This window comes from Somniosus microcephalus, chromosome 27 (assembly GCF_052327205.1).
Source record: "Somniosus microcephalus isolate GS21.2 chromosome 27, FLI_Smic_1.0, whole genome shotgun sequence".
Classification (NCBI taxonomy): Eukaryota; Metazoa; Chordata; class Chondrichthyes; order Squaliformes; family Somniosidae; genus Somniosus; species Somniosus microcephalus.
This window is the reverse complement of record NC_141013.1, coordinates 21,024,471-21,051,818: the sequence shown is the minus strand read 5'-3', so window position 1 is coordinate 21,051,818 and position 27,348 is coordinate 21,024,471. Positions and strand designations below refer to the sequence as shown.

The 27,348-nt window shown below is 44.6% G+C and overlaps 1 protein-coding gene across 4 annotated transcripts in view; it reads left to right on the top strand.

Annotated features, from left to right (window-relative positions):
- The window catches only part of atosa (atos homolog A), a 99,564-nt gene that overhangs the window by 28,451 nt on the left and 43,765 nt on the right, over positions 1 to 27,348 (top strand). Inside the window, exon 1 of one of the 4 annotated variants that reach the window (XR_015073822.1) lies at positions 25,580 to 25,660. The exons of 2 other annotated variants lie outside the window; for them this stretch is intronic. The gene's annotated coding sequence lies outside the window, so the exon portion shown is untranslated. Of the gene's footprint in view, positions 1 to 25,579; positions 25,661 to 27,348 lie in introns of those variants that run through there. One more of the 4 variants, XM_085968668.1, reaches the window with a different exon arrangement.

The window sequence follows — 27,348 nt, the reverse complement described above, 5'->3', positions numbered from 1 at the left end:
TCCCGTATGCTTTTTTAACCGCTTTCTCAACCTGCCCTGCCACCTTCAACGATTTGTGCACATATACCCCCAGGTCTCTGTTCATGCACCCCCTTTAGGATTATACCCTTTAGTTTATATTGCCTCTCCTCATTCTTCCTACCAAAATGTATCACTTCACGCTTTTCTGCATTAAATTTCATCTGCCATGTGTCTGCCCATTTCACCAGCCTGTCTATGTCTTCTTGAAGTCTATCACTATCCTCCTCACTGTTCACTATACTTCCAAGTTTTGTGTCATCTGCAAATTTTGAAATTGTGCCCTGTACACCCACGTCCAAGCCATTAATATATATCAAGAAAAGCAGCGGTCCTAGTACCGACCCCTGGGGAACACCACTGTATACCTTCCTCCAGTCTGAAAAACAACCGTTCACCACTACTCTCGGTTTCCTGTCACTTAGCCAATTTTGTATCCATGCTGCCACTGTCCCTTTTATTCCATGGGCTTCAGCTTTGCTGGCAAACTTCTTATGTGGCACTTTATCAAATGCCTTTTGGAAGTCCATATAAACCACATCAACCGCATTGCCCTCATCAACCCTCTCTGTTACCTCATCAAAAAACGCAATCAAGTTAGCTAAACATGATTTGCCTTTAACAAATCCGTGCTGGCTTTCCTTAATTAACCCACACTTGTCCAAGTGACTTAACTTCGTCCTGGATTATTGTTTCCAAAAGCTTCCCCACTACTGAGGTTAAACGGACTGGCCTGTAGTTGCTGGGTTTACCCTTACACCCTTTTTTGAACAATGGTGTAACATTTTCAATTCTCCAGTCCTCTGGCACCACCCCCCTATCAAAGGAGGATGGGAAGATTATGGCGAGTACCTCTGCGATTTCCTCCTTAATCTACCTCCGCATCCTAGGCTGCATTCCGTCTGGTCCTGGTGACTTAGCAACTTTAAGTTCAGACAGCCCTTCTAGTACCTCTATCAATTTTTACATCAATCCAGTATCTCCACTACCTCCTCTTTCACTATGACTATGGCAGCAGCATCTTCCTTGGTGAAGACAGATGCAAAGTACTCATTTAGTATCTCAGCCATGCCCTCTGCCTCCGTGCGTAGGTCTCCTTTTTGGTCCCTAATTGGCCCCACCCCTCCTCTTACTACCCGTTTATTATTTATATGCCTATAGAAGCCTTTTGAATTCCATTTTATGTTAGCTGCCAATCTATTCTCATACTCTCTCTTTGCCCCTCTTATTTTCTTTTTCACTTCCCCACTGAACTTTCTATATTCAGCCTGATTCGCACTTGTATTCTCAACCTGTCATCTGTCATCCGCGCTCTTTTTCTGCTTCATCTTACTCTCTATCTCTTTCGTCATCCAGGGAGCTCTGGCTTTATACGCCCTACCTTTCCCCCTCGTGGGAAAATGAACCTCGACTGTACCCGAACCATCTCCTCTTTAAAGGCAGCCCGTTGTTCGATTACCTTTGATTTTTGTCACCTGCAAGCCTGTTTTTCCTTCTCTAGCTACTAGACAGCTCCTCATCTCTGATCACCAGACAGCCTCCAATCCCCCATCCATAGATTACCAACCCAAAGCTACCTTTCGACCACCATATGCCAGCCAACCTCTGATTAACTTTCCAGCTTCAGACTCTCGTGGCATCTTTCAGTTTTAATCCCCTTTGGCAGCTTCTTGGACTTGTCCCCACTTGTTATTTTCAGGATTTTCACACCACAGAATACACTCTGGTCTCCAATCCTGAAAGTTTCATCTCTTTGACTCTCCCAACAGGCTTTACTTCTTCAGATATCCTGCTAGAAAATTTTCCACAAGATTTTTTTTCTCTCCATTGAACCACTATGTTCCTACTTCCTACCCACTTGTACCCAGTTTCCCTCGCTGTTAATACTGTGCACTTTCATGATATTGCCTTCACCATCCCCACATGGTCATTGCACATGTACCCCAGGGTTGTTCTTCTCTCCTTTTCATTATTTATATGCTAACTATTTGTGACATCATCCAGAAGCACGAGATCAGGTTTCGTATGTATGCACATAGTTTTAATTTTCTGCTGTTTTGGTTCCAAAGCTGTTGCTTGAATCTGCAACTGCTTCTCTGACGAAGTCTTGGATGAGTTGAAATTTCTTCCTGTTAAATATAGGCAAAATTAAAGCCATCTTTTTTGGCTCCTGTTGGCTCATATGTGCCTGTGCCCTTAACTCCATTAGTCTTCCTGACTCCCACCTCAGGCTAAATATGGTGGTGCAGAAACTGGGAGTGCTGCTGAATTTCTTTCCCATATCTGCCCTGTGACCATGACTACGTGATGAGAATGCTACCACTGAGCCAAGGTTTGCATCTAGTACAGAAACCCGTGACTATGGAACTGTTAACAGTTCTACTACATTTGTACAGGGCCTTGGTGAGACCGCACCTTGAGTATTGTGTGCAGTTTTGGTCGCCTTACTTGAGGAAGGACGTTCTTGCCATGGAAGGAGTGCAGCGAAGATTCACCAGACTGATACCTGGGATGGCAGGAATGACTTTATGAGGAGAGATTGTGTCGATTGGGCTTATACTCACTGGAGTTTAGAAGATTGAGAGGGGATCTCATCGAAACCTATAAAATTCTGTCAGGCCTGGACAGACTAGATGCAGGAAGGATGTTTCTGATGGCCCGGGAGTCCAGAACCAGGGGTCATAGTTTAAGGATAAGGGGTAAGCCATTTAGGACTGAAATGAGGAATTTCTTCACCCAGAAAGTGGTGAACCTGTGGAATTCTCTGCCACAGAGGGCGGTGGAGGCCAGTTCATTAAATATATTCAAGAAGGAGTTGGATATATTTCTTAAGGCTAAAGGGATCAAGGGATATGGGGAGAAGGCAGGGACAGAGTACTGAGTTTGGATGATCAGCCATGATCTCATTGAATGGCGGAGCAGGCTTGAAGGGCCGAATGGCCTACTCCTGCTCCTATCTTCTATGTTTCTATTATTGAATTGGTCATGACATACAATTAGTTTGGTTGGAACAATTTAAACCGCTTTGTATTCTGTATTTTTTACTACACATTCCTTAGTTTAAAAATTAAAATAATTAGTAATCTAAATGGCTTCACATGCAACAGAACTCTGTCACCAATGGTCATGTAAACATACAGATTACAGTATTGCATGACCATACATACAAATTATTTCTGCCTATTTCAACAGGAAACTCTCTTTTAACCGGCACCTAAATATCCAGAAATCTCTCTTAACCGGCAAAATTCAGGAGTAGGTTCAGGTAAGTTTTACTATATATTAGTGGCCGTGTAACCGGGGTTCCTGCACCTGTGGCCGTGCAACAGGGACTCCTGGATCTGTGGCCGTGTAACCAGGACTCCTGCACAAGTGCCGGGTAACCGGGGCTCCTGCACCCGTGGCCGTGTACGGGGCTCTCGTACCTTGGTAAGTATACGACAGGTTGAGGGGAGCGTTTTGTAGTCGGGAAGGGACTGGGAGAGTGCTATTTAAAGGTGACCACTTCCTGCCTTTTTTTGTCGGTGACATTTTTGCACCCTGCATTCTGAGAGAGAGAGAGACTTCTGGAGAGATTCAACGCTGTGTTGGAGTTTTGGGTACTGAGCAGCACTTTGCAGGTTCATTTTGATTTGATCTTGTATCAATTTAGAAGAGACTTGGGGGCTGCACTCTGAGTTGTTTCCCTGGGTCTCTCCATTGTTCTTTCCAGCAGATTTGATGTACAGGTCTCTCCAGACCGAGATTCAAGGCTCCAATGAGCAGGATGTGGATGGAGAGCAAGATCAACCCTCCCCTTTAAGAACTGGCCGGCGCCAGTGTGTCTGTGTTCCATTGCTGACTGACATCACATGAGCTTCACCAGCGCTCTGAGGTAGCTCCTCGACGTTAGCGCCTTAAGAGAGGTGCGTAGCGCCTGATTTTGCGCTCCAATCACCTCCAGGGGCGATAGAGGCCAAGTTTGTAGTCGGAGGCGATAATTAGCGCCAGGCGCTAAACTTTGCGCCCGGCCAATAATTGCGCCCCAAATGGGGCGATACTGAATTTCTTCCCCCTTAATCTTTCATTTTGTGGTTCACGATGTTATGTACACTTAAAGATGTTGCACGGCTGTAGCCATCTTGTATTCTCTCCTAATGAAGGGCCCATAGAAGAAAGTATTGCTACAATCTTGTACAGGTATATAATTGTATAAGTATTCAATACATTTTGTATGATGTACACATAACACAATACTCCATACAGAAATTTCAAACAAGCTTGTCCTACTCAATCAAGAGTGGAAGGTTCTATGTACTGTATAGTTCGAAAAATGTTTCCTTTGTGAAACAGTAAATGACAGAGTCGAAACTGTGGAGGAGCAAAGGGATTTGGGTGTCCAGATACACTAAAAGAATGGAATGCTGGCCTTTATCTGAAGAGGGCTGGAATATAAAGGGGAGGAAGCGATGCTTGAACCGAGCCTTGATCAGACCACATCTGGAGTATTGCGTTCAGTTCTGGGCACCACGTCTCAGGAAGGAGGGCAGACGGCACAGATTTACAAAAATAAAGGGTTAAATTATGAGGCCAGGTTGCATCAATTTGGATTGTATTCCCTTAGGTTTAGAAGATTGAGGAGTGATCTAATTGAGGTGTTTAAAATAACAAAAGGATTTGATTCAGTAGATACAGTGAAGCTATTTCCTCTGGTTGGGGAATCCAGAACAAGGGGACGTAATCTTAACATTGGAGCGAGCTCACTCAGAAGTGAAATCAGGAAGCACCTTTTCACCCAAAGTGGAAATGAGGAATTCTCTTCCCCAACAGGCTCTAGATGCTGGGTCAATTGAAATTTTCAAGACTGAGATCGGCCAGTTTTTGTTAGGTAAGGGTATCGAGGGATACGGGTCAAAGGCGGGTAAATGGAGTTGAGGTATAGATCAGCCATGATCTAATTAAATGGCGGAACAATCTTGAGAGGGTGAATGGCTTACTCCTGTTCCGCTCTTCCAACCAAATCAGCAGCATTGCTCTATATTCACTGTCAAAATAACAATTTTGTAAACTTGCAGTGCTGCTTTTTCACAGATGGAATGTGACAAATTGTTTACCTAATTTGAAACTTTTTACGTTAAAATTTTTTTGCATGCAAGAATGCTACCTGTACACTAGTTCATTTTTGATTGATGTGAGTATTATGATAACAGAACTACAGCATTTGATCAGGAGTAATTTTATTTGTTCCTCCTTGTTGAACTAAAATTTTCTATTTGACTGCCCACTAGATTTCCAGACCCTCATTTAGTCTCTCTACTGCTGTTGAGTTCCATGATTATTAACTTTTGTTGCCATAAAATTATTTTTCTTTGACACATCAAGACTTGTATATTGCTTAAGTATGCTGACTGAACTCTAATCCAGCATATTTACAAACTGTATTTACATTAAAGTTGTACAGAGTTTGTTAAATGCATACAACTTGGATTTCTATAGCACTCCTTGCATACAGAGAGTTGTGAGTGTGCTTAACAGGTCGAGGATGATTGGACATGAAGCAGAAGGAAGAGAGGGCTTGGGAGGGGGTAAAAAAATGGTCAAAGAGAAGGGCCTTGAAGGCGGACAGGAGGGGCAGCCACCAATGGTGGAGCAGCGAACAAGAAGTAGCACAGGATCAGCATAGCAGATGGTATGCACAAGTACATGTGGCTGAAGGCGATCATAGAGGTAGGGAGGGGTGAAGCATGGCATGATTTTTGAAGCCTACAAATTATTAGTATAATTGATCTTGTTTAGTGGGATTAAAGTTATTAAAAGCTATATTTAACATCTTGGAACTGGGTAGAAATGTCATTTATTTGAAGATTAATTGATGTACATGTAAAATGTATATGTTCAATACAATTTTAGAACAGCATATTTAAAGAATGAAGCATTAGTTGTTAAAGTATTCCTAAACTGCTTAGTATTACTTGAGAACAATTTGGAGGCATTAATTAAAATCTAATCTTAGTTACATATGGCTTAAGAAAATAAATTGGTACTGATCTAGATAGCATTTCCAGCCTTTACTCAAGTGGAAATATTAATATCCAAATTAAATGTAGAGGAGCAAGAAAATGTAGGAGTTGAAGTAATGTCTTAAAACTAATGTCCAAATTGTAAAATATTATCTCAATCTGCAAATAAGATTGAATTAAAGTGCATGTTTTTCACTTTCCTGTGCTGTTCAATTTCCTATAACTGTTTGAAAGTATAAATTTGACATTGCTAAAGGAAGGTGTAATTTCAGAGCAGTAAATTTGGAGAATGAGCCATTTAATTATAAAACCTTCAGAATCTGCACAGTTTCACTTGAAACCAATTTGGTGGTATTGATTACAAGCCAAGTTAAGATACCCAATCAGCACACACTCACAATAATCATAATTTACCCTCTAAATAAGCAGTTAATTAGGTATTTAACCCCTATAAATCACTGGATGGTAACTACAACAGCAGACCTGATTTGAAAACTCTTGAACATGGCATAAAAAGACCCATTTTATGAATACAGAGGGTGAACTCCTCGTAGAGACAGTGGGCTACATTTTTGGCACAGGACTCCATCCTCTTTCCCCGACCCTTCACAAACCTTGCTCAAGAAAAAGGGGCTTGGAGGAGATAGCTCAGCAGTTGAATGCTGAAAGGCATGGCAAGAGATCTGTGAAAGATTCAACAAAGAGAAATTGCATTCAGCTGCTAGGTACAAAGAGCCACTGGAGAAGAACCACAACCAATCAAGGAACTGACACCATAGAAAAGAAAACATGTCCCAGCTACTTAGCTTTACTAGTGTGCATGGGATCATAGCAGTGGATGGTGACACATAGACTCCAGTAAGATGTATTGTGTTTTTCTCCTTTAAAGAATCTCATTCAATTCGACTGTTGGCATCAACTAATAGAACAACATTATTTATGAATGCTGATGTAAAATATGTAATAGTTTATCTGTCAATATATAGATATGGATATTATGCTGGAGAACAAAATGATGCCGATATATTTGTCCTTTTCACAGATGAACTTGGACCATCTGGAATTTTAACAACAAGCACCACTCACCCATGCAACACCATAGACACTTAAGCTTCTGCACCAATAAAAGGAAAGAGCTTGTTTTATACTGCACTTTTACTGACCTCAGGATATCCCAAAGCGCTTTACAGCCAATTAAGTAGTTATTGTTGTAATGTAAGGAAAACGTGGCAGCCATTTTGTGCACAGCAAGAAGATAAATGGCCAGAGACTCTGTTTTTGGTGGTGTTGGTTGAGGGATAAATATTGAATAATGCTATGGGAACTTTTACATTCACCAGACAGGCCTCAGTTTAACATCTCATCCAAAAGATAGCACCTCTGACAGTGCAGCTCTGCCTCAGTACTACACTGGCGTGTCAGCCTAGATTATGTGCTCAAGTTTTTAGAGTGGCGCTTGAGCCCACGACCTTCTAACTCTGAGGTGAGAGTGCTACCATTGAATCAAGGTTGACCCAATGGATGGTGATTCACAACTTCATTAAAAAAATAATTAGCAGGGCTGACGTAGCATTTGTAGTGAAGGTGAATTGGAGAGGTGGTGGGTTTGTAGGATTTGGGTAACAGAAAGGTAAGGTAGGTAGGTATGAAGATCAATGAGTTAGGTGAGGCGATGGAGGGCACCTAAGACTAAATCTTGAGACACCAGAGTAAGAATGTTATCTCGGGCTAGTGATTTGTCCGTGATGTAGGAGAGCTTGGTCATATACTTGTAGAAGTCTCATTGAACAGGCAAGGAGCTCTTCCTGGCAAATGTTTGATTCATTCTTTCCTAGAATTCACTGGCATCAGCAGTTGCTGATGATCCTTCCACTCAAATTCTACATTTGCAATTGAATCGAATACATTCAACCAGTGGTAATGTTATAAGGAGAACACCAAGGACATAGTCGGATGTAATTAGGTACTGATTGAGGAAGTTTGCGGGTTTTATTATCAAATGAAGTATGCGCATCAGACAGATATTTGCTACTATGCTTGACAATGTTCCTGTCTCCCATATAAGGATTTACTTTTAAGACAGAGCATGGGAAGGGTGGGAGTGGGGGGGGAAGGGAAAAACAAAAGGGAAGGTCTGTGATAGAGTGGAGGGCAGGAGTGATTAAATGACAAAAGGGATGATAGTGCAAGGCAAAAGGGGGTGGTAATGGGACAAGTAAAGAAACAAGAGATGGGTCTAGAGGAGCTGTAAATGGCAACAGCAGAACCACTAACGGCACCTGCTGTCCAAAAAGAATGGGGGTAGTAGTTATGGTCTGAAGTTGTTGAAATCAATGTTGAGTCTGGAAGGTTGTAAAGTGCCTAATCTGAAAGATGAGGCACTATTGTTTGAGCTTCATTGGAACAGTGTAGGAGGCCGAGGACAGAGAGGTCAGAGCAGGAGTGTGACAGAAGTAAAATGGCAAGCGACCGAAAGCCCAGGGTCACACTTGCGGACTGAATAGACGTATTCAGAAGAGCAATCACCCAATTTGTGTTTGTTCTCCCTAATGTAGAAGAGACTGCATCGTGAGCCGCGAATACAGTATACTAAATTGAAAGAAGTACAAGTAAATCGCTGTTTCACCTGGAAGGAGTGTTTGGAGCCCTGGACGGTGGGAAGGGGGGAGGTAAAAGGGCAGGTGTTGTATCGCCTACGCTTGCATGGGAAGGTGCTGTGGGAAGGGGAGTGAGTGTTGGGGGTGATAGAGTGGATCAGGGTGTCGCAGAGGGAACAGTCCATTCAGAATGCTGAAAGGTGAGGGGAAGATGTGTGTGGTGGTGGCATCATGCTGGAAGTGGTGGAAATAGTGTAGGATGATCCATTTAATGTGGAAGCTGGTGGGGTGGAAGGTGAGGACAAGGGGAATCCTATCGTGGTTCTGGGAGGGGAGGGGAAGCAGTGAGTGCAGAAAGTGGGATGGACATGGTCGAGGGCCCTGTCAACCACAGTGGAGGGGAAGGGGAATCATCGGTTGAGGAAAAAGGAAGACATATCAGAAGCACTGATGTGGAAGGAGGCATTGTCCGAACAAATGCGACGGAGGCAGAGAATGGAATAGTGTCCTCAAAGGAAGCGGGTGGGAGGAAGTGTAATCAAGGTAACTAAGAGTCGGCGGGCTTAAAGCAGCTATTGGTGGACAGTCTATCCCCAGAAATGGAGATAGAAAAGTCAGGGAAAGGGAAGAGTTGGAGATGGACCATGTGAAGGCGAGGAATGGGTGGGAATTGGAAGCAAAGTTGATTAAAATTTTCCAGTTCGGGGCAAGAGCAGGAAGCAGCACCAATACAGTCATCAATGTACTGAAAAAAGGGGTGAGGGAGGGGACATTATTCGGACTAGAACAAAATGTTCCATGTATCCCTTGAAAAGGCAGGTATAGTTAGGACCCATACGAGTTCCCATAGCAACACCTTTTATTTGGAAGAAGTGAGTGGAGTCAAAGGAAGCATTGTTCAATGAAAGAACAAGTTCAGCCAGGCGGATGAGGATGGTGGTAGATGGGGATTCGTTGGGCTTCTGTTCAAGGAAGAAGTGGAGGGCCCGCAGGCCGTCCTGATGGCGGATGGAGGTGTAGAGGGACTGGACGTCAATGGTGAAAAGGAGGCGATTAGGTCCAGGAAACTGGAAACTTTTAAAGAGGTGTCGGAAGAGTCGGGATGCAGGGCAGAAGAGACTTGACAAGGTGAGAAAAACAGGAAGAAATAAGTTCTGTGGGGCAAGAACGGGCTGAAACGATGTGTCTACCAGGGCAGTCCTGTTTGTGGATCTTGGGAAGGAGGTAAAAGCAGCTGTGTGGGGTTGGGGGTCTATGTGGTTGTAGGCTGTTGGGGAGAAGATCTCCAGAGGAGATGAGGTCAGTGATGGTCTGGGAAATGATGGCTTGATGTTTGATGGTGGGTCATGGTCCAGGGGGAGGTAGGAGGAGGTGTCAGAAAATTGGCGTTCAGCCTCTGCAAAGTAGAGGTCTGTTCGCCGGCCAAACAGCAGCGCCTTCCTTGTCAGCAGGTTTAATGACAATGTCAGGGTTGGACTTGAGAGAATGAATGCTGCAAGTTCAGAGGGAGATAGGCTGGAGTGAGTGAGGGGAGTAGGGAAATTGAGATTGCCATTATCATGCTGGCAGTTCCCAATGAAAAGATCAAGAGAGAGTAAGAGGACAGAGGGAGGGGTCCAAGTGGAATGCGAATTCTACTATAGGCAGGTGGAGCCTTGTCATCCCCTGTAGCCATGTCACAGGAGTATCTGTCATCGATATTTAAGTAGATGCCCCTTTGGATGTCCACAAAGAATCTGCACACATTTCTTGTGATGTACTGCAAACCCCCCTGCTCCCCCAAAATAATCAAAATTACCAAAACCAGTATTTGCTCGTTTTTTGATTCTCATAATTTTATGTAATCAGCTGTACTTGTCGTCTGCTGATAGTTCTTAATTGTGTAATGGGATCATGAGCCATAGTTTCACACAGCATGGATTCATACCGTAGTTGTGATCACCCAAATGCCTCACTTGACCGGCTACAGATAAATCAACTATGGGAACTGCACATTCGCTTGGTGAATTCTTCTCTGTTCATTTTCATTTTGAGGGAATGGAAGATCTTATGATCAATGTATTTTATCAGATTATCTATAGGCCTGATATCCTCAAGTGGGTACAGCTGCCCACATCCAACTCTCTGCATCTGAATCCCTGCATACACTACTCTTCTCATGGCCTTATGTCATTCAAGTACACTGGATCCACTTAGGAGACACCTGTGACTTCATTTCATTCAGTTCCAGATAATGACTGCTTTAGTACATTTAGCATGCCTTCCTCCTTCAACAACAACTACTTGTATTTATATAGCACCTTTAACATAGTAAAACATCCCAAGGTGCTGCACAGGAGTATTAAAAGACAAAAAATTTGACACCAAGCCACATAAGGAGAAATTAGGGCAGGTGACCAAAAACTTGGTCAAAGAGGTAGGTTTTAAGCAGCGTCTTAAAGGAGGAAAGAGAGGTAGCGAGGCGGAGAGGTTTAGGTAGGGAATTCTAGAGCTTAGGGCCTAGACAACAGAAGGCACAGCCACCAATGACTGGGCGATTATAATCAGGGATGCTCAAGAGGGCAGAATTAGAGGAGCACAGATATCTCCGGGGGGCGCGGAGTTGTGGGGCTGAAGGAGATTACAGAGGTCGGGAGGGGCGAGGCCATGGAGGGATTTGAAAACAAGGATGAGAATTTTGACATCAAGGCGTTGCTTAACCGGGAACCAATGTAGGTCAGTGAGCACAGGGGTGATGGGTGAATGGGACTTGGTGCGAGTTAGGACACGGGCAGCCGAGTTTTGGATCACCTCAAGTTTATGTGGGGTGGAATGTGGTAGGCCAGTCAGGCGTGCGTTGGAATAGTCCAGTCTAGAGGTAACAAAAGCATGGATGACGGTTTCAGCATCCACTCAGTACTTAATATTTTTACTTCACTGGGATAAAAGAATTACTGCTGTATTAAAACGACAACTTTTTTTATAAACAGCGCCCAAGTTTGGCTTAACACTTTGAATGTCATTTGCTGCTTGGAGTTGTCCGTGTTCAAATTATGCACAAGTGTAATATCATCTCCTTGCATCCTAATTGGGCAGGCACTCTTAAATTGAATGCCATTTGCCACTAAATTTTAAAAATACATGTTTTGGTAGGCAGGGAGAAGGAAGTGACCATCTGAACCCCCAATGCGATTTGGGCCAATTTCAATACAAAAGCATGAAAGATGTTAGAAATTTGGGGGGTTTTCGGAACCTCTTTTTCCCATGCATTGAATTGACTGATGTCAACACATAACGAAGTAATTAACTGTGGAACACCTTTCCTCCTGTCTCTCTCTCTTCCTGCAATATATAGGCTTTTAAAACCCATGTTTTGCTTCACCCCAATCACTCTTTCTTGATTTGCCATGTCTTCTCGACTCCTGTTTTCAGCCTGCCCTCTGGGTCTTGACAGTTCACCTAAGTTTTTCAAATCAATCTCAATAATTATTATGCGGTGGACGTCAAGTGCTCTGAACTAAGCCGAGGCATTATATTCGTATCCCAGGTACCAACCGCAAACAATTTGCAAAGTGAACCAGACTGCTGAGTAGCAAATTGCCAGCCACAAAACTACTCTCAGAGCCAGCATCTGTGAAGGTTGGGCAAAAGTCTTTGCAGCACGGAGGAAGTGTACATGAAATTCTAGTTAGCACCAGTCTTTGGTTTGTGCCACTTGACACACCTGTATGACTGATACCTGCTGCTCCTTTGATGATCTTGTTAAGCTGCAAGAGTGAGATTACTAAGGTGACGTTGCATGCAAAAATTAAGTTTGGTCTCGAGCTGGATTTTGTTCTGTTTTTCTGGAATAAAGCTAAATGTAAGTTGTTTTATACTTGATGTCCATTTTCTGAAAACATTTATAAAAACTTTCCAAGACCAATTTCAATGATTTTAACTTTTGTACAATATATTACATGCCATCTACTCTAGACAGTCATAAAGGTTGTCACTAGGCTTATAGCATATTCGTGCCATAAGCAAAATAGAAATAAAAAGGTTCACCATTATGCAGCATTTTAACTTGTATTTTGTACTGCAACTTTAGCATTGCCACAAGCTGTTTCTTCTCAAAATGCTAGAATTGTAGTATAACTCTGAATCCATGCTCTTTCTGGAGAGAGGTAGTCGGAGACTCCTGGGAGAGGTAGTTTTTCACTGCTTGTTGACCCTGCCTGGAATGTACCGTGATCTGAGGCACTACCAGGAGTTGATTTAAATGTTTAGAGTACATACACGCCTACCCACATACACAAAAATATTGAAATTGTAATCACTGGAAGGGAGCTCTGCATATATCTGTAAACACTATTGTGCAGAGCTCTCTCCTGGACAAGAGAAATGCAGTTCTAGCTAGGCAGTAAAAAGAAAAAGACTTGCATTATATAGCGCCTTTAACGACCACAGGACGTCCTAAAGCGCTTTACAGCCAATGAAATACTTTTGAAGTGTAGTCACTGTTGTAATGTAGGAAACTCGGCAGCCAATTTGCATACAGCAGGGTTCCACAAACAGCAATATAATAATGACCAGGTAATCTTTTTTAATGATGTTGGTTGAAGGATAAATATAGGCCAGGACACTGGGGAGTACTCCCCTGCTCTTATTCCAAACATTGCCATGGGATCTTTTACGTCCACCTGAGAGAGCAGACGGGGCCTCGGTTTAACATCTCATCTGAAAGATGGCACCTCCGACAGTGCAGCACTCCCTCAGTACTGCAGTGGGGTGTCAGCCTAGATTTTGTGTGCCAAATCACCTTTAGAGTTGGTTTGAACCCACAACCTTCTGACTTGGGCGAGAGTGCGACCATTGAGTCACGGCTGACACCATAGTACCAAGCACTAATTCTGGTTTTAAAAACTTATCCATGAGTGCTACACAAAAACAGAATACGTAATGAACTTCTAATTTAGAGTGCAATCAAAAAATAATATATGTCTAAAATCAATTTTGAAGTTGTGATTATGCTGAGTTTTGACATAATCTGAAAAATATTTACAATTTTTCATGTTTTCATTCGCAGCAATGAGATGAGCTGTCACTTATTTTTCAAAAATGAAATAAAATATAAGCTTATGATCAAACTTTTGCAAATGCTCAAAATTCCAGTACTTTTAATTTTGAATAAAATTATCGCTATCAGAATGAGTTCTGTTTGTAAGTTTAATTAGCTAATTGTGTCCACTCAGACAAGTTGGGGCGATCCTTAATGGCCAATTTCAGAAAGAAGCTATTGTGTTTGCAACCCTAGAATGATCAAAGTTTAGTGTAATGAGTTGATACTGTGTTCACTACTTACATTCAAAACATTTTAAGCTTTTAAATTATTTTACAGCTTATGTTTTGTGGCAATTTGATAAATTGCACGTATAACATTCACCGTGATAGTGATTTGCAGTGGAGTCCTATTGACCCCATTGTCTTTGCTACCCCCATATCTCATCATTCTATCCTATAATAATTTAAACTTAGTGGAGAATCTCACTGTTGGATTTTAAAATAAATCAGTTGTAGCAAAATTCAATGTTTTACTCTATATGAATCTGTAGATGTAATTGTGGAAACACAAAATCATCTACAACAATTTTGCCTGTGGCATGGTGACCCACAGACTTTCAGGGCTGGATTTTGCCAGTCCTGGGGAGGCAGGTTTGGAGGCGGGACTGCTGGGAAAATGGCAGAATTTGGGGGCGGGTGACCAACCCGCCTCCATGCCATCTTGCCAGGAGGCAGGTAGCCGACCCGCGCCAGGTCCCGCCTCAAGGCGGGAATGGGATTAATGCCAACTAACTGCCTGTTAACAGGTAGTTAACAGGCAGTTTTTTGGCTAATCCCTATTTTGAACCCTGAATTGTGGGGTTCCCGACGGCTCCGAACATCGCCAGGGTCAGCGAGGCGGGCCGTCGGTCTGCGGGGGTCGGAGGGGCCGAGATGTCCGGTGTGCAGGTGAGTAATGGGTGCATGTGTGCAGAGGTAAGTGTGTGAGGTGTGTGTAAAGTGTTTTAATAAGTTTTACTTACCTTTACTTCTTCCTGCAGCCTTTACTTCTTCCTGCAGGCTTCCTCCCTTCAGGTCTCGGGAGTCCCTCAGCTCACCGGCACAGAAAGCAGAATGGCCGTGAGCTGTCAAAAGCTGCAGCCTTCTGCTTAGGAAGGCTTTCTAATTGAGTCTTGAGTAAAGACACAACTTTGAAGACAGATTGTCAGTGATTGACAGCTTCACAGAGCTGTCAAACGATGACATTTCATCTGTCAAAAGCTCTTGACAGATGAAACGACACTCGCTGACGTCACCTGTAACTGGCTTTCCCTTAATTGGCCTGCTAAGCCCGCTGGGCGGGCTTAACAAGGTCAATCAAGGGAAAAGAGCGTGGGTTGGCCACAAGTCGATGGCGGCGGGACTAAAACCCAACAAGTGGGAGTCCCGCCTCCAAAAGCTCCCCATTGACAAAATCCAGCTCTCACTTGTTAAACCAGCAGGAGCTAGATGGATTGGACTTCAGTCTCCACTACTGATGCTGAGTGAGCAAATTCTTGATTAGTCTTCGAAGCCATGTATTGGCGTCTTAGCTGCTCAATTCATTTGACCTCCGTGTCTTGGATTTTGTGTTGTTTGGGATGGGAGAAAAAATCGCATTGTCATTGTAATGTATATACCTTTTAAGGGGGGAACTATCTTTTACAGCTCATGTATACTGCAGTACCGGCAGTGACCACACCTGTATATAGCCCTGAGTAGTAATCTGTACAGATCAGTTCCAGTGTGAGCCACGTTGAGTAAACACCTGTTGTACCGTTCTCCTGCAGTCTGTCTCTTATTCTACACGGACACAACATTGGCGACAAGGCAAGTTCGAACCCACCTGCAACTCTGCATCACCTCCCGGGGATTCGTTCCTGGAGATCAGTGGATTGGAGGTCAAGGCCAGAGACTCGGGCGTCGACCACGGGCAACCGCCCAGTCATCCAGCAGAGACTCGAGAATTGCGGGGGAGGCTGTCGAGAGCCAGGCTTGGCTTTCCAGTCGAAGTGGTCCAGCGAAACGGGCTGGCAACAGGTAGTGCGCAGACCCTTCCCGGACAGCGGCGGGCTAGAGCCCGACCGAGTGGCACAGCAAAGGGCCGAGCAGCGTCGACGGGGGAGAGAGAGAGAGGGCAGAGCGCACAGGGCGCAGCCGGCGTTCAGGGGCCGAGCAGCGTCGAAGAGAGGGAGAGAGAGACGCGCAGAAACCCGCGAGGCGCCGCCATTGCCACGAGGACCGCCGAGAGCGGCGTTGGCAGCAGCGCAGGAGAAGCGCGCGAAACCTACAGGCCGTCGCCATTGCCACGAGAACCGCCGGGAGCGGTGTTGGCAGCAGCGGGGGAGGAAGGAAAGCGCGGGAGACGCCATTGGGAGACGCCCTTTTAAACCACACCCAAAATGCCGAAGAGTGGCAGTATCACCGCATTTGACAATGAAGTCGAAGATTGGACTACATATGTCGAACGAATAGAGGTATACTGCAAGGCAAATGAGGTGTCAGATGACAAGAAAGCGTCGGTATTGTTAAATTTAATGGGTGCAAAGACGTATGGTTTATTACGAAATCTAGTAACCCCAACGAAGCCAATGGAAAAGAGTTTTGAAGACATAGTAACGATACTACAGGAACATTTAAAACCCCACACCGCTGCTGATAGCAGAAAGATTCAAGTTTCACAAACGGAACCAGCATAAGGATGAAAGCAATGCTGATTATTTAACAGAACTGCGCAAACTATCGAAATACTGCCAGTTTGGACTGGGACTGGCAGATACCTTAAGGGACAAGTTTGTGTGTGGGCTTCAAAGTGAAGGAACCCAGAAACAGCTTTTATCTGAAAAGGACCTTACGCTGGAAAAGGCTTTCAGCATTGCGGTATCATATGAAGCAGCAGCACGGGGCGCTGCAGAGCTACAACAGAGACCGCAAGAATATGGCACAAACGAAATGTCATGGAACAGAGAAGTGCTATCGCTGCGGCAGAACAACACACGACCAGAATGATTGCTGGTTCAAAGACAAAGTGTGCAGACAGTGTGGAAAAGTAGGACACATAGCACGAGTCTGCAGGTCGGGAAAGAAAACCAGCAATAAGAAACCTACCAAAGAAAAGTACAAGAAGGTACATAAGATGACGGAGAATAGTTCAGACGAACAAAAGAGTGATAACGACTCTGAAAGCAGGGAACTGAGTTGTCTGAAACTACATAATGTGATCACAACGGAGGATCACCGAACCATTTGGGTCACTCTCAAGATAGCAGGAGTCCAGGTAAAGATGGAATTGGACACAGGATCAGCCCTAACAGTCATAAACCGACGGGACTGCGAGCGGCTATTCTCACACATACCCTTGAGAGACACAAAAATTATTTTGAAGACGTACACTGGGCAAAAAGTCTACCCCAAAGGAAAAATAAGGGTGACCGTTGTATATAACGGTAAGGAAACACCAAAACTAGACCTGTATGTATTGCAAGATGGAGGACCACCATTACTGGGACGTGAATGGATCCGGAAAATACAACTGGATTGGCATTCCATACAGGCACTGACTGTGGCTGACAAAAAGGATGATGACGCCACACCTGGGCGACTGTCAAAGATCCTAACTGACGCGAAAGAAGCGTTCCAGCAAGGACTCGGAACACTAAAAGGCATGACAGCGACGATAAAAATTGAAGAAAACGCAAGCCCAAAATGTTTTAAGGCCAGACCGGTACCTTATGCGATCCGCCCAGCCGTCGAAGCAGAGCTGGAGAGTCTGGAACGTTCAGGTGTACTGTCCAAGGTAGACTGGAGCGAGTGGGCTACACCCATCGTCCCTGTGATGAAAAAGTCGTTGAGCAGCACGCCTGGGGAACCAAGGAAGATTCGCATCTGTGGGGACTTTTAAGGTAACAGTGAACCCGGTCCTTCACACCGTACAATATCCACTTCCGCGGATTGAAGATATTTTCGCCTCGCTATCTGGAGGGAAACGCTTCACTAAGATTGATCTGGCCCAGGCGTATCTGCAAATGGAGGTAGAAGAAGCATCAAAAAAAGACCTCCCAATCAACACCCATAAAGGTCTCCACCAATACAACCGGCTGGTATTCGGGGTAGCATCAGCTCCGGCTATTTGGCAGAGGGCAATGGAACAAGTCCTGCAAGGGATCCCAGGGACCCAGTGTTATTTGGACGACATCCTGGTCACGGGCGAAAATGACAGTGATCACCTTGCCAACCTGGAGCAGGTGCTCACTAGATTGCAGGAATATGGGCTCCGAGCTAACCGCCCCAAATGCGAGTTTTTTAGAAAACAGATCTCGTATTGTGGCCACGTTATCGATAAAGAGGGGTTACATAAGTCCCCAGAGAAGATTGAGGCAGTAGTCAAGGCTCCAGCACCGGAAAATGTGTCGCAACTAAGGTCGTTCCTCGGGCTGGTAAACTACTACCATAAGTTCTTGCCAAATTTGTCTACAATACTACACCCACTGAACACCCTACTGCAAACTGGGGTGCCATGGAAGTGGAGTGACGAACGTAGACGAGCGTTCCAGAAGAGCAAAACACTAATCACATCGAAAGAGGTATTGGCCCATTACAACCTGGCATTACCAATTCGGTTGGCATGTGATGCGCCACCCTACGGCATTGGAGCGGTGCTGTCGCACAAATTCTCGGACGGCTCAGAGAGGCCAATAGCCTTTGCGTCACGATCACTAACCTCAGCCAAGCGTAACTACGCCCAGATTGACAGGGAGGCCCTCAGCCTAGTGTGGGGAGTGAAAAAGTTCAATCACTATCTGCACGGGCAGAAATTCACCTTGCTGACTGATCACCAGCCTCTTGTCTCCATTTTTAATCTGAAGGGCGTTCCGGTGATGACTGCGCAACGACTACAAAGATGGTCACTTTTTCTAGGGGCGCACCACTGAGAGATTGAATATAAGGGCACGAAACAGCATGGAAATGCTGATGGGCTATCATGCCTGCCACTGCCTACTGCGGAGGAAGCACCAGCAGTGGATCCTGTTGAAATATTCCCTTCGACTATAGTTGAATACCTACCGGTAACTAACGCTTGTATCGAAAAGGAAACCCGAAATGACCCGACACTGTCTCAGGTATATGATTTGACGGTGAAGGGATGGCCAGCACATGGCGACTCACTGTTGCCAGCATTCTCGACAAGGAGAGAACAGCTGTCAGTGTGCCGGGGGACCTTGATGTGTGGATCCCAAGTGGTAATTCCACCCAAGTTAAGGGAGAGAGTGCTCAATGAGGGTCATCTGGGAGGGGTAAAAATGAAAAGCCTAGCCAGGGCTTGTGTGGTGGCCGGGAATCGATAAACAAATCGAGGACCTGACCAAGAGCTGCTCAGGATGTCAAAGTCCAAAATGCACCACCACAGGCCCCTCTACACCCATGGGAGTGGCCCTCATCTCCATGGCAACGGGTGCATATTGATTTTGCTGGTCCATTCATGGACTCGATGTTTTTAATAGCCGTGGATGCGCACTCGAAATGGCCTGAGGCCATCAAAATGTCCTCCACCACCACGGAGAAAACTATTGCAGTCCTACGGACCATTTTTGCCAGGAATGGCTTGCCAGAACAGATTTGCTCCGACAACGGACCACAGTTTGCGTCCGAAGAGTTCCGGAGGTTCTTGAAAAAGAATGGGGTAAGGCATTACATATCCGTCCCGTATCATCCAGCCGCAAATGGATTGGCTGAGAGGTTCGTACAAACCTTTAAGAAGGCAATAAAGGCTATGTACAATGACAACATTCCACTGCAGCACAAGGTGGACAATTTCCTGTTCGCCTACCGGAATGCGACACATGCAGTCACCAACCAGGCCCCAGCCATGATGTTCTTTAACCGAAGGTTAAGATCTCGCCTGGATTTGCTCAGACCAAACGTACGAAGAGATGTTGAGAGTAAGCAATTCCAGCACATCCATGAGAAGCCAACAAGGAGCTTCAATGTAGGGCAACCAGTCTTGGCCCGCGACTACCGAACAGAAAAATGGCAGCCAGGAACGATATGCACACGGCAGGGCCCACTAATGTACACAGTGGACGTTGGGGAGAGCATCGTGAGACGCCATGCTGACCAGATCCTAGAGTCACAGGAACAAGTCAACCCCATGCCTCGCCCATACGTACCTGGTGATGAACCCGACGTACAGGTCGCATCTACCCCAGAAACAGTAGCATCGGAAGCTGATGAACCAACCGACGACAGGGGGCCAGAATCGCCTCCGCACCAAGAGCAAGACACTCGGGAAAGGTGCTATCCAGAAAGGATCAGGAAGCCTCCCCAAAGACTGAATATATAAATAGACTATTTTCAGCTAATGTTGCATGTTAAAAGTGTTAATTGTAATTAGTTTGATATTTAATTGTTAAATGAGTGTTATGGTACTGTTAATCTAAAAGGGGAGGAATTGTAATGTATATACCTTTTTAAGGGGGGAACTATGTTTTACAGCTCATGTATACTGCAGTACCGGCAGTGACCACACCTGTATATAGCACTGAGTAGTAATCTGTACAGATCAGTTCCAGTGTGAGCCACGTTGAGTAAACACCTGTTGTACCGTTCTCCTGCAGTCTGTGTCTTATTATACACAGACACAACAGTCATACTGGGCTGAACCTTCCTGATTGTCAATAGTAGAGCATGGAAAGAAAATGCACACTCTGGCACTTCTTGCTGATTAACAGGACAGTTGTGTTAAGTGATAATTATCTATGAATATGCAGACATGGCCCGAATGAGGGAGGAAGGAATACTGTCAAAAATACATTGTTGTAGCTAAATGCAGCATATATTCCATTTAAAATTAAATCAAAAGATATATGCAAATCTTTTAGGCTCAGTAAGTTAAAGCACAGGGAATAAATTAAAAAATGTATTCTCAAAAGTGCAAGAACCCCTTAGCCCAATGAGGTATAATGTATCACTGCATGCGTGCTATAGTAGTATTAATTGTGAATGTATATATATCAGCATGACAGTACATGCACACAGTATATAGTGGACTGGCAAATGGGGTTAACCCCAGTTGTCTTCACAAATTTTCTTGTAGCCAGCAAGATGGGGTAGACAGGCGTATTGACTTTCATGAATTCCGTCACAGTGCTATTATACATTCAGTTCATAAAGGAGATCGTGCTGAAGTAGAATGGGCAGCGGACATTGTTTCTGTTCCTAACATGGTAAGCTGTGGACATGCACTTTAAAAAAAAAAAAAAAAATTATGATTCATTTAAATTAATTTCTTGACGCAATGTAGTTTTTCATCCCATCCTTTGAATTGCAGTCGCTATTTTCTTGTACTTGACTGATACTCTTCATGGTGTTCAGTTGAAATTATTTTGGTTTTAAAGTGTACACGTTAATTGCTGTGATATACATCTACATCATATTAATTGTATGCTGCATTTAATATTGATGAACAATACATGAATTTCATAGAAACACAAAGCAAGTAAAAACAAGAAACTAACAACTTGAATTAATTCCAGTCAATGAAATTCAGTCTACAGTTCACATTATTACTTTCTCCCCCAGCCCCCTCAGCAAAATCAGAACTGCGGTCCATTTTGTGGATATGATATTTACCGAAGGTAAAGCTGCATTGGAAGTTCATTGTGGAGGACCCACCACCACCACCTCCCAGAAAGGTTGTCCCTTGATTCATGATGGCTAAGACTAGTGTAGCCAATCACCAACACTAAATTTGTGGAGTGGAGATGGGGTGTTTGGACTCAAACTCACGCTGAAGTGGAGTAAGGCTGCCTCCTCTTGAGGTTCTACCTCCTCTTTGAGTGCCAGGTCATGGCTCTGGGCTCAGGTTGCATTTACATTGGAACTGCAGCGCGAGTGCCAAGTGAAGCTACTTCACAATGATGTTACCGGGATGGTGTAAAATACAGCCTTAATTTAAGAAGTTTTTCAAAATTAAGTAAAGAAATAAACCTACAGGAAATACCTTAATGCGTGTGCTACCTTACTGAAGCTTTATAGTCAGTACATTTTCCCTTTTTTAGTAATAAAGTCAAACTGTAAACAATTCTTTATAATTTATGCCGCTATTGATGCAACTTGGCTGACTTGAGAATCATATAGCAAAACATCACATTGCTGAGCAATAAAAATGATTGACAGATAATTTGCAGCACAGTATTCTAATTCAGTTCATTGGAGAGAGAATAGCCCCGCCTAAGTCTTTTACATAATGGGCAAAAAATTAGGGCCATTGGTATTTTGCTTCTAGAATTGCATAAAATAGAGCAGAGAATCAAATTTTTCAAATCTACATTTTTAATTACAGTGCCAGTAATATACAACCTGCAAAAATGATTTTTTTTAACCACCATACTCCGAATGAGTAGTTTCTATGTTTGATTTGTAATAAGTTTTATTTATAGTGAAGCGTTTGATAAATTCCCATGATGGCTCTAACTTTTAGAACTTGATTTTTCTACCTCTTGCGTGCAGAATTTGTCAACAGGAAATCTAACTCCTGGTCATTTTCTACCCTGTTCTCATGGGTCATTGTCGTGTGCCCTGAATATTGTAGTTCTGCAGAACCAGGGTTTAAAAACTCCAGCTCTCATGATGCAGCTTTCTTTTTACTGACTCGTACTTAACCACACCAGTAAGAAGTTTCCTCCATATGGGCCTGCAGTGTGATTTAGAAATTTCTCCTGGGCCTTGGACACTAGGGGGGAGAAATTGGGTGAGTAGCGCCACTTGTTAGCGCCGAAAGAGGCAGGCAGTGGCTGTAGCGCCACTGGCTGCGCCTCCCGCGATATTGAGTTGGGGCGCTAATGGTGGCGTTAGCCTTTTGCGCTGCGCTGCCACCGATGACGTCATTAGTGTGCGCAGCGCCCCGTTCACGATATTTGGTAGCGACCGCCGCAGTTGCGCCGTTCGCTACCCACGCCCGGTTCACGGGGCCTTACTGTGCCGGCAGCAGCGCAAATTAAGGTGGAAGTGCGGGGCGGCTGCTTTTTTCGGTGGCCGCTTGCCAGCACCTCCGTCCCTGGACTCCTAACCTCCCCCCCCCCCCCCCCCCCCCCAACGGCATTGCCGGCTGTTTCCCGAGAGCCCGGCACTTCTCCTTGGTGCCGGGCTCTTTTGCCGGCACTCGCGAGCGGGGATCGCGCTGTTGCAGGCCCCTCCCCCTTAACAGGGGGAGGAAGGCCTGCAGTACCGCAGCGTGCTGTACGTTGTGCTGCGACATTCAGTTTCAGCGCCCTAAGAGGGACACGGAGCGCCTCGAGCCTCGCCCCGTGTCCCTCGAGGGGCAATGAAACTGAATATCTGACGATCGCTGAAGCCTTGAACGCTGCGCTAAATCCTGCGCTCAGGCGACTTTTGCGCCACTTTGGCGCCCCAACCCAATTTCTAGGCCTAGGAATTTCCAGCTATGTGGAGAAATTTCTGCGCAGCAACTGGAAATCCCAAGGCTCAGGAGAAATTTCCAAATCAAGCCCCAGGCTCCTGTACAAGGAAATTTTGGAAGGCCCTTCTAACATTACATGGGTAAGTTAGTGATTTTGTTTTTTAGGATTTCATAATTTTTAATGCTTTTACTTTGTTAATATTTTTGGCTATGTACATGGAACTGAGTGAAGAACAAAAATAACTAAAAAGAGTCAGAAGAAATGATTTAATTTGATTGGTTTGTGGTTCTTGTTGGTTTATGAATGATAGTTTTGAAAATGTTGATTTGCCTAGTTTTTGTTACTTTCTGCTACTTTTGATTAATTTGCATTTGGATATCTCCTTGGCAATTTGACAAGTAAGTGATTGTTTGAAGCAGTCAAAATTTTCTGGGCACGTGGCACCTGAGACCACACTTTCTGGTGCGATGCTTTTGAAAGGTGTGATGCTATGGACAATGCTAGATGCAAGACTTTTACTGTAATTAAATAGAGTGAATCAGCAAAATTCTGTTTAATTTCTAAAGATGAAGCCAATAGAAATGAGAGAAATGTATAATTCAGCAGCAACTCATATTGATGATGTGCTTTTCACAAAGAAAAATATTTGAAGGTGTTTCATAGTTAGGAGTCAGACCCAAGTAGGAGGGAGATTAGAGGAGGTGGCCAGAAACACAGTTGAAGAGGCACCTTAGTTACCGTTAGTGAAAGACTTGGGTGAGATGACCAAGAGCATGTTTGAAGAGATTGATTTTGAGGAGTGTTTTAAGAGCAGAGGGGAAAAGTAGCAAGCCAGAGGGGCTTAGGGGGACAGCTCCAGAGAATTGAAGAAAGACAGCTGACGGTTCTGACACTCGTGGTTCAGCTGAGCGAGGGAAGGATGCTCGAATTGGAGGACCAAAGGACACCGGCTTAGACAGGGCTGGATACAGTTACAGAATCGTTGGGGGCAAGGCAATGGAGTGACTTGTAAACAAGGACAAGGATTTTGAAATTATTGCATTGTGGAGGCTGGCAAGGAGGTGTTTGAGAAGAAGAGTCTGGAGGTAATGAAAGTGTGGGTAAATGTTTTGGAGGCGACGGGACTAAGTTAAGGGTGGAGGCTGACAATGCGGCCAAGATGGAGGCGAGTGGTGTTGGCGATGAATGGGTTTAAGACTCGGCTCAGGACAGGGAGTTTGTGGTTCAGGTCTGAGCAAGCAGCCAGAGATGGGATTGAGTCTGGGGCACTGGCAGAAAGATTTTGATGGGAGCTGAGTTTGATGGCTTTGTCCTTCCCACTGTTGAGGCTCATCCACTGCTTGATGTCAGACAAGGAATCTTTCAGCATTGAGGTGGTCATGGGATCGAGGGTGAACATGAATCCAGTGTAAAATGAAATGGTGCACTGGCAGATTATCAAGGTATTAACTTCAAGGTGAACCAAAGACCACTGCAATACAGGCATCAAATTAAAGAATCAAACCCCTCAGTTTGGATTTGGAGTATTAAATTATTATGGGGCACCAAGATGCCAGGCATTGCATTGACCCAGATGTTACCAGCCCTGCATGGAAAATAAATTCTAATCTACTCATTTGATTATCAGCTCTGTGTGTTCACTATGTACTGAAGCAAAAAGGTTCTGCTTACCCTTCTAACTGGACAAGCCAGCTGGACAGCCAAATGGAGTAGAAAAGAAGATCAAAAGCACATGGTTGGAGATAAATATGAGTTGGCCCATGGATCATAACCCTGATGATTTAGGGCACAATGTCTATATTGCATCAAATACAGCAAATCAATGAGTATCTGAAGTGCCAGGATTGTTTGGTGCAGTTTGCACCCTGTCAGTAACTGCTGTAAAAGAGCAGACATCACGTTGTTTTGAGTTTAAATTGGGGTCACTGGGACAATCATTTGAGAAGCTTCGTGTACGTGATTTCTGTCAAACAAAAGCCTATTTTACTGTTACTGCTCACAGTATATCTCACTGGTTTTGTGTGGTGTTTAAAATATAGAGCTTAAATCATGATTATTGTCGTCACAAGTAACTTCACTATCCTATAAATATATTTTTGAAAATCTGACCAGACATTTTTTGAGGGAGCTGATGTGCCATAGGTAGTAAAAATAGAATATGATGGAAGGGCACAGTAAGGCATTCAACAACTGAAAGATTGACCCTTCAACCTCTGTAACAGTGTATTGTGGTTGCCCAGCAGTAGCATGGTTTATTTTAATAATTGTTTAGTTTAAAAGCCCTGTAGCTGTCGTGCTTCCTCTGTCCTTATGGAGAGTGGGTTGAGCTGGAGCTTTCTCTGTAGCTAATACTGATGAGTCTTTGTGATTGGTTAACAGCAAGTGTGTTTTGCATACCAGAACTGGTCCTGCGAGCTTTTCCTTCCCCCCCCCCCTCACCAGGGGGATGGAATGCACTGCCACTGTAAAGTGTTCGACAAAGTGACCTGTCTAACTGCAAATGAAACTCGCCCGCTGAGTAAAGTTGATTGACAACCAAGAACACTTGGTACCAGAATGGGACCTCAAAATCTGCAAAACCAGAAACGTATGTAGTGATCTGCTTTATTAATATTGGCTAGTGTGGGTGTTAGAATACATCGTAACTACTGTACATCAAGGAAGCTGACATTTTCCATTCAGTACTGGGAAATAGACCAAAGTTACATTTAACAACTATTTGTTAACATATAATTGTTGAATGCCTGTCACTTTAATTCACCGCTTCACTCCCGCTCTGATCTCTCTATCTTCGGCCTATTACATTGTTCCAATGAAGCTCAACGTAAGCTCGAGGAACAGCACCTCATCTTTCGATTAGGCACTTTACAGTCTGCCAGACTCAACATAGAGTTCAACAATTTCAGATAATAACCCCTGCCCCCATTTTTCATGCTGTATGATTTTTGCCACTCCCATTTGCAACATTTTATCTTTCCTGCCTCTTACCTAAGCACAGTATGTTCTTCAATTCCTTCCTCCCACCCCCCCCCCCCCTTCTCTGCACCTGCTTAATATGTTACGATAGCAAAATACTGCAGATGTTGGAAATCCGAAATAACAACAGAAAATGCTGGAAAAACTCAGCAGGTCAGGCAACATCCGTGGAGAGAAATTTGAGTTGACGTTTCGGGTCGAACCCTTCTTCAAAACTGGAAAGAAAAGAAACTAGATCGAAGGCAGGGCTGCGATTGGACAAAAGAAGTGAAAGAAACAAAAGAAGTAAAAGATTAGAAGCTAGATGAGATGGTAATAGGCTGAGATTAGGTGTAAAGTGTACTGGCTGGGCAAGAGATAGCTGCCAGGTGTGTGAGAGAAACAAAAGGAAAGGCTGGCGGGGGGGAGTGGAAAAATTACAAGAAAAAATGAAATAGGGGTCGAGGTTATGATCTGAAATTGTTGAACTCGATATTGAGTCCGGAAGGCTGCAGAGTGCCTAATCGGAAGATGAGGTGCTGTTCCTCGAGTTTACGTTGAGCTTCCGTGGAACAATACAAGAGGCCAAGGACAGTGAGGTCCGAGTGGGAATGGAGCGGTGAATTAAAATGACAGGCGACCGGAAGCTCGGGGTCACCCTTACGGACTGAACGGAGGTGTTCCGCAAAGCGGTCACCTAATCTGCGTTTGGTCTCCCCAATGTAGAGGAGACCGCATCATGAGCAGCGAATACAGTATACTAGATTGCGAGAAGTACAAGTAAATCGCTGTTTCACCTGGAAGGGGTGTTTGGGGCCCTGGACAGTGGGAAGGGGGGAGGTATAGGGGCAGGTGTTACATCTCCGCTTGCACGGGAAGGTGCCAGGCGAAGGGGAAGGGCTGTTTGGGGTGATAGAGGAGTGGACTAGGGTGTCTCGGAGGGAGCGGTCCCTGCGGAATGCTGAAAGGGGAGGGGAAGATACGTTTGGTGGTGGGATCACTTTGGAGGTAGCGGAAATGCCGGAGGATGATCCGTTGAATGTGGAGGCTGGTGGGGTGAAAGGTGAGGACAAGGGGAACCCTATCGTGGTTCCGGGAGGGAGGGGCAGGGGTGAGGGCAGAAGTGCGGGAGATAGAACTGACACGGTTGAGGGCAGTGTCAACCATGGTAGAGAGGAATCCTCGATTGCGGAAAAAGGAAGACATGTCTGAAGCACTGGTGTGGAAGGTGGCATCGTCGGAGCAGATACGGTGGAGACGGAGAAACTGGGAGAATGGAATAGAGTCCTTACAGGAAGCGGGGTGGGAGGAAGTGTAGTC